Below are 6,950 nucleotides of genomic sequence, written 5' to 3' on the forward strand. Positions count from 1 at the left end.
TCGACAACGGTTACATGACGATGCCTTCATCAAGGTAACGACGGAAAACGCTGTCATCACCCGCCAACGGCTCGGTTTTCACTGCCAACTATGTCTCCCGGCTCGTGGCCACAACTAGATGATGAATCTCGAGATCCAACCATCCAGCCGCACGCCAACACAGATCTAACCGAAAGAGATGACCACCACCGGCGGCTGCACCGGCCAACACAGATCTGACCGGATGTGCCGCCGACACGACTACCAGGCCCTCCACGCCACCGCCGCTGATCCAAAGGCAGATGGCGTGCTGCCACTCGCAGCGCCGACGCCACCTGAACAGGGCTGGCCGCCGCACTCTCAGCCTGCGCCGCCTTCGAAGCCACCGCGCGCAGCCATCGCCATTGTGTCGTCGGATCGGACTCGCCTCAACACGATTCAGGGCTTCGCACAACCCCAGAGACGCGCGGGAGAGAGGTGATGTCCTCCGCCACCGTCGTCGGCCTCCGGGCTTAGGCCGGTGGCGTCCCCCGAAGACGGTGGAGGGAGTGTGCACTGGCGGCGATTACGTTTTTGTGCACCGCCTGAGTCGCCCTAGCGCGCGTCGGGGGGGGGGGGGATGCATACAACCTTTTAAGTATGAGTGCTAGTATTTTTAATCTCGGTTACGCACCGAACCTAGGCCTCAATGAGGAATGTGTGAGTACCGGGAAAGCCTGGTCCTTAAGAATAAAATAGAAATCTAAATTCGTCTCCGTGAAGATTTGAACCCAGGTGTTGGGTTTATACATCCACTCCCCCAACCAGCTAAGCTAGACTCACTCCCCAAAAGTCACTATAATAACTAATGACCCTTCTAAATAGGAAAAAACCATGTGCTCATGCACAAACACCAGAAGATATTTTGTTCGTTAATATTCCTACTTGGACCAAATCATGGAAGAGTCAAGGGTGCTATAATTTTCCAGGAGAGTTTTTATGGCTAGCAATCAACCAAGCATGCACGCCTGGCCCGGTCATCACCCAAAAAAAACAGAGGGGACTACTGATAGCTACGGGACTGCGAAGAAGTCAAGACCAAACAACAGAAATTTCCAAAGTTTCTTGTTGATACTAATGTATGATAATATCTCCCTAGTGTGTGGTATGATATATTAGTATTATGTAGTATTTTATTTATTGTCATGCATGACATATACTAGCTTAGGATTTATTATGATACAGTATCATGATATGATACTCAACTCTCTTTTTCTTCATTTAATTCTATGATACATCATTAAATTTGTCTAGTTGGCATGCATGATACTAGCTATGATACTCATTACAACCAGCCTGAGAACAGTCTTTTCCTCATTTACATACTTTGATCGTTTACCAAGGTTTGTTTTGTCTCTGCTGTCCTACAAACAAATTTATTCCGAGTTCTGTTTGGATTACTTATTTTAGCACAACTGAACCAGACTGTAAAAAGGCCACTGGCTGGTGTTGACAGTCTATAATTGAGGGAGCATATGCTACTCGTACTAGGTCTTTGCAGATCGAACCTCACTGTTTTTCTCCTCAATTATGGAATTACTTCTGGTGTGAAGACTGAATCGTGCAAATAAGCTGAAGTTGTTTCTCCAAGCTCACCTCCTACGACTGGTGGTGGCGTCACGTTCGCCGGCGCTGGAGATGGAGCTGCCCCTACGGATGGCGCCGGGAGCTGCAGCAGAGAAGGCTCGGTGAAGAAGGGATACTGCTCATACCTGTAGTTGCACCGTAATCCAAGGATCCTACCACCCTGCCTCCCGGTGAAGTACTGGGGGATGTACGTGATGATATCTGCGAGGCAGCTCCGGCAATCGGCCGGTGACATATCCGGCCTGCACTGCACCAGACCGTAAATCTTGGGTTTCGCCTTGTCGATCGTCTCGAACCCCTCCTCCCCTGTGCCGAACCGCCTGGAGGAGTTCGTGGCCGCGTAATCCGCGGTGGCGTTTATGAGCATGCCCACGGCGGCGTCGAACACCTTCACCGGCACGGTCACGTTCTGCGTGTTGTACAGTACGAGGACGCTGTTGTCGCCGTTGGTGGCGGAGAGAAAGTTCTGGTTGGAGAAGCGGAGGTAGCAGGGGTCGTAGTAGACGGTGGCGTCCTTGCTGTAGGGGCAGAGCTGCTGCGCGTCCTTGAAGCCGTTGGACACGCAGTCGCCGCAGGCGGAGGCGTTGGCGTCGCCGCGGCAGAGCGCGAGCGCGTAGACGATGTCCGGAACAGTGCCGACGCTGGCGAGCGCGAAGAGCGTCCGCGAGGAGGAGGCGTTCTTGGGAAGGGTGGTGGAGAGGGCCTGGATGTTAGCCTGGTAGGTGCTGTTCTGAGTGAAGTTGCTGTTCTTGCCGCAGCTCTGCCACTGGGAAGCGGCCAGCGGCGGGAGGAGGAAGGCAAGGAGGAGGGCCGTGGCGGTGGCGAGGTAGGAGGGGATGCGGCCGCGGTGGTGTGAGGCCATGGTGTTTGGCCGCTTGGGCGAGCCGACGAGCCGTAGACCTAGGTTGAGGGGAGTACTGGAGGTGGGGTCTGGTGTTGACTCTTGTGGGGCTTGTTTGACTTAGAGTCACTAGTAAGATATCCGTGCGTTGCTACGGGCAAAACCAAATACCTATATTTTGTCATGAAATAATAAAAATATGAATACATAGATCAAATTTTTTACTTTAGATATACACGTTAAGCATGGTGGCATCAGGTTTTCATCATATTCTTTCACATTTTTCCTTCTCGGCAATCTTCCTGTCTTCTTAAGATGCCAAATCGCTCGCCACCCAAAAACTTATAACTTGATATATACCATCCATGATTAAATAGTATAATAGAATGTCTGTGTGTTGCTACGGGCTACAATACATACAAATGACTCAAACAAATGATTAAGGTCGTCTTCATGGTTGAAACTCATTTCTCACTCATATGTTTGGGCAGGTTTGAATATCAAATGGACGCCCGATGGGCTCCCCAAAATTCAACTGTCTAGATTGTCCGAGCTCTCTCAAATCGAGCTCATGTGGGGGGAGAAATGTGGTTTCCCGGTCTATTTGTCATGTTATCTCCAACACGCGGTCCTAACACATAAAAAACCACCCCGCAACGCACCCTTCCCTTTTCCTGCCGACCCCTCCCCTTTCTGCTCGGTTTCCCGCCATAGCAGGGCATTTCTCGCTGAAGTACTTTCCTTTAAAACCGGATGACACCCATCTTACCTTCGTCATGGCACCCTCTCTCCATCACACCGTACTTCCCCACGGACCGCCAAGGAGAAATCCCCTGCCAATCGCCCTGCTCTCCACCCTGATCCCCTCCCTCCCTATTCGTGCGGATCCACCACCGCCATCAAGGGAGAGGATGCATGCACCGCCCATGACGCCCCCTCCCCTGAGCCAAGAAGGCAGATCCGATGTCTCTTGAGTCATTGCCACGTTGTAACTACATTTGAATATCATGCATTACCACAAAACAAAAATATGATGTGCATTGTTGTGCATGCAACTGATATGCCACCGTGTCCATAACTCTTGAAGCAACCAGCCAATGCATTTACCGTTCTATCTAAACATAAAAGTCTATTATTAACTCTTGAAGAGCCCGACAAATGGATTTACCCTTCCATCCTTATAAAAAATTGTATAGCTTGATGAAAAAAATATATGAACCGCTCGCTCATGCAATTTGCTACAAAGTCATCTCTGATGAAATGCAATTTGCCACATTTTGTAAGGTAGAGAAATTATTTCACTCAGACAGTCATAACTAAACAAACCAACTCCACCCTTATTCCTGTCATTCTCAACCCTCACTCTTATCACAAAATCCACTAATTCGTGTTCTAATTGGGCCAGCGATCGACGTCGCCGTGGCAGGCCAACAAGAAGGGACAAGGGCGCCAACCGCCTCCCCATCTTAGTGCTAGTACCTCCTCGTTCTATATTGGACCAACCCTTCATTCCAAGCTCTAGCATGACAGCTCCACACTCATGTGTTACCACGGAAAAAGAAATATATGAATAGAATTATCACCCCAAAGGCAACTTGCACCTTGCTCCCACCTCCCATAAGACGTATATTTTTCACCCTCACCTCTCAAGGATATATAGGTTTTTTTTATCTTTTTATCCCTCTATACCCAATCTACCTCCAACTTTGTTGCGGTCTTCAATATAAGCCGGCCGTTAATATTCATGGTACTAAATTCCAAGTTGGAAATAAAGCTGACCTCACATCAATCAAACCAACCATGCTTATCTTAATGTGCATGATAGCAAATTCAAAATTAGAACTAAAACTAACTTTAAAAGTAGAGATAAGTGTGCAATAAACTGTATGTTTGCTAATGACATTTCTCATGAATGGAAATGGTTAAAGTAGTAGTTTTTTCCATGGAAGTACTTAGCTCACTTTCTGTTCTTTACCAACAGGCCATCGTCAGATAAAGATAATAAAGGCGGCAATTTAAAGATGATATGCACAACACTGACTACGGGATATAAATAATATGGATATGTTTTACACTTACAAATACACGTTGTTATAACACAAATCAAGGTCATGAGATAGTACTCTACTTGTTTCAAGCTATCAAAATCATACTTTGGTTTTCGACGGTAATTTGTCTTGCACAAAAACTATCATGTAAGAGATCTTCGGTTCTATCATTAGAATTAAATGTGATCCTCTTCCGCCCATAAATCTTTGGTTTCTTGGTCTTGATGTCTTGAACGCCACCACCTTCTTGCCTTCTTTCCTAGATGGGTTGCATAGTCTAAATAGGAACACGAGCTAAAGCCGACACCACTTTGTCACTCCATTCAACACTCTCGGAGACATCCTTTCTAAGCATGGTGTATACAACCTTGTGCTCATCTTTAGTCCACTGCCATTTTAGAAGCATACCTACTTGATCTGCAAGTTAATAAATTTGGAATTAGTACTGTTCTGAAAATGCTATTATTCTTATTATGAAAAATATGTTTGCATGCTACTATTGCAAAATCTAACCTTCCTTTTTCTAAATAAAGGTAGTTCCTACTCCTTCCTAGCCTTTTTCATGATTGTTCCAACTGGTAGCCTGCAATTGCATGTTACTGTTGCAACTTCGCAAAAGGAAAAGTAAGTCTACAACAGAAAATCTATTACTTCTCTAATTCAAGATTCTTTTGCCGGTTTCTGTAAATCAAATTTGCTCGTACTCTCTCCTATTCATTCCATGTTACTGCTGAAATAGTGAAACTTTTAAAATAGATCTAGGGTGGAAACATCTAATCATTCCTTTTCTATTCTTTTCAAGGTTTTTCAGAAAAAAAAAACAAAATAAGCACTACATATTGTTAACATGATTTTTGACATGATCATATCCCAATTGTGCAACCAAATTTTCTCAGTATTTAACATGATTATCTCAATTACACAAACATATTTTCTTTTAGTTTTTTTACCATTGTTGCTGCTATTTTCTTGATTGCACGGAACTGTTGCTAATCAAAATACTCCTATGGAACATGATTACGTATGCTTGTTTGGCAAGCAGATTTTCTGCTTACTATTTAGGCCCTTTATCTGGCTGTTTCCAATGCTACCTCGGACATCCTGGCAATGTTGCATATAAATGTTGCCTTAGGAATACTTGTTGCACTCCATGGCGCCATCACCATTCTAGACGTGTCCTCATCCCGCCACTCTTGCCCAACATTGCCAAAACCGGTTATTACTTGAACAAGTTGTTAAAAGAACAAAAAATGTATACGGTTTACTAAAAGGTCCGCACATCTGGTGTATCATTTACACATAGCAGTCACGTACAGGCTAAACTCATTAATTAACAAAGCTGAAGGGTGATGGTAAATAAGCCTGTAGGTTTGTTTGGAGTAAATTGCACAGAAGTACCACAATTGGGGCATTAGAAACAAATTGGTATCAAGATTGGTAATTTTTACGCGTCACTACCAAATCTGGGGCAAGCCGTTACAAAAAGGTCTAAACAGCGTATAAACGCGTATTGACGGTGTATCTGACCGGCGGGCCCCACCTGTCGGGTGCCGACGTGGCATGTTTTTCGTAGAAACCCCCCTGTTTCGCTGGTGCTGCTGTTCGTCGTCTCCACGCGCGGTGGCGCCCGATCTGGATCGAGGGGAGGAGCCCCTCAATTCAACTCCCTGAAAAATATGAACTCGCAAACACAAGACACCATGAACTATAGAAAGACACCATCTAATGAATGTGACCACCAGCCTAGCTACTATCCCAAGTGTCCTCTGGATCGCAACTTACAGAAACATCATCAAGGTAAGAAAAAAAATAAAATTACCAAACCTACAACACTTTGATCCAGCAACGAGGACGTTTAAGTGATATCCCATTAATGGTATCCTAGAGCGGTTGCAACGGCGGCGGCGTGGTACCCGGCCTTCAAACCTAAGGTATCAAATGGGCGGAATCTCTGTCTGCATAACATCAGTACCTCTTAGAAAGAAAAATTGTGTACAATACTAACTGTCAATAACATCAATTGCCAATTTTAATCGCTCCATCAACAACCTGACATTACCATGTTCACCGTGATGCTTCGGGGCACCATCGTGCACTTGTCCTTGCTGCCGTAGCAGGCCTCGGAGATTCAAAAGGAGTTACCACAACAGATTGATACGTCTCAAACGTATCTATAATTTTTGATTGTTCCATGCTATATTATATCCTGTTTTGGACATTATTGGGCTTTAGTATACACTCTTATATTATTTTTGGGACTAACCTATTAACCGGAGGCCCAACTCAGAATTGCTGTTTTTTTTGCCTATTTTAGGGTTTTGCAGAAAAAGAATATCAAACGGAGTCCAAACGGAATGAAACCTTCGGGAACGTGATTTTCGGAACAAACATGATCCAGAGGACTTGGACCCTACGTCAAGACATCAACCAGGAAGGCACGAGGTAGGGGGCGCGCC

General features: G+C 45.5%; 1 pseudogene; it reads right to left on the reverse strand.

Annotated features, from left to right (window-relative positions):
- Nucleotides 1-1,226: 1,226 nt before the first annotated feature.
- On the reverse strand, nt 1,227-2,472 carry LOC125536781 (cysteine-rich receptor-like protein kinase 10 pseudogene; annotated as a pseudogene).
- Between the last annotated feature and the right edge of the window lie 4,478 nt (nt 2,473-6,950).

Source organism: Triticum urartu, chromosome 2A (assembly GCF_056163025.1).
Source record: "Triticum urartu cultivar PI428250 chromosome 2A, HENAU_Tu73, whole genome shotgun sequence".
Classification (NCBI taxonomy): domain Eukaryota; kingdom Viridiplantae; phylum Streptophyta; class Magnoliopsida; order Poales; family Poaceae; genus Triticum; species Triticum urartu.